Below are 1,539 nucleotides of genomic sequence, written 5' to 3'. Positions count from 1 at the left end.
GTTAATATTGCCTTAGGGGCTCCAAAAGTGCAAATAAAATGTGTTAATAATGCGTTAGCCACATGGTTAGCGGATATAGATGTTAAGGGTATAGCGAGAGAAAATTTGGTTAAATGATCTTGAATGGTTAATATATAGGAATTTCTTTTAGATGTTTCAGGTAAAGGTCCTACTATATCCATTGATATTTTTTCGAAGGCTGAATATGGAGTGTCTGTTATTATCATTGGTTGTCTTGTCTTTACTCGAACTAATTTTTTAATTTGACATTGTAAACATTGTTTAATATAGTTTTGAATTTCTGATTTTAAATTTTCCCAGTAAAATTTTTGTCTAATTCGATTATAAATTTTTATTATGCCTTTATGATCTCCTATTGCTGATGAATGAGCTTCTTCTATTATATCTTTTCGCTTCTTTATTTCTGGAATTTTTACTAAACTATGGCAAATAATTAACTTTATTGGAAAACCATTCATTGATTTTTGAATTTGATTGAGTATTTGTTCCCATTTAATATTATCTATTTGTAATGTTTTTGCGACATTTAATGTTTTAATTGGATTTTGACTTAATGCATTTCTTAATTTAATGGATAAATTATGTAAAGTTTCATTGGTCATTTTATCTTTCATATCATTTTTACATATAAAGATAAAATTTATTTTATTTCCTCTTTTAATTGTTAATAAATTTCCTAATTTAATATTTTTAATTAGTGGTATTAAATTTTGTAATTGAAGTTCTTTTGCACCCTGATCACAAGGTTTTCCATCAGCTGTTAGAAAGTATAAATAATGATCTTTTCTCATAAATAATTGATCGCGACTATTTATTATATTATGTTTTTGTGACCGTGTAATAATTTGTTTATTTGTTTCAATATTTATTTCGTTAAATGTTTTATCAATATCTGTTTCCTCTTTTTCGTTGTCATCTATATTTTCTTCAGCGTCATCTTCATTTTCTTCAGTGTCATCTTCATTTTCTTCAGTGTCATTTTCATTTTCTTCAGTGTTATTTTCATTCTCTTCAGTGTCATCTTCATTTTCTTTAGTGTCATCTTTATTTTCTTTTTGTTTTTCTTCTTGATCCCTTATTAAGTCTTCTAGTATTTGTAAAAGATTTTGTGGTATGTTTATTATTGAATTTGATTGATTAATATTGTTAGAGTTATCATTGGTATCTATATTCTCTAAATTATTATTGTTAGCATTATGTTCAAAATTTTCATTGTTATTTAATAAATTTTCTATTTGTGGGTTAAAATTTTGTTCTGAACTTAAAGGTTCTATTTCATTATCTGTTTGAGTTGGGTTATTTGTTTCATTATAATGTATGTCTGCTTGTATAGTATGTCTTGTAAATGGTGGTTCTTGTAGTTCTTTTCTTGTAAAAGGGATACTTTCTCCTTCCATCTTCTCTGTATATCGAATTACATTTTTGTCATAACTTCAGGTTCTGGTTCTGGTTCTTCGATCATGTTACCACTTCTCGGTGACATTTCTAAAGGTTTTGGGTTATTGTTTCTTTCTATTG

This window comes from Odontomachus brunneus, unplaced genomic scaffold (assembly GCF_010583005.1).
Source record: "Odontomachus brunneus isolate Ranch 3 - 2012 unplaced genomic scaffold, Obru_v1 Obru_scaffold_241, whole genome shotgun sequence".
NCBI classification, from domain to species: domain Eukaryota; kingdom Metazoa; phylum Arthropoda; class Insecta; order Hymenoptera; family Formicidae; genus Odontomachus; species Odontomachus brunneus.
The sequence above is the reverse complement of the archived record's forward strand: the minus strand, read 5'-3'. Positions refer to the sequence as shown.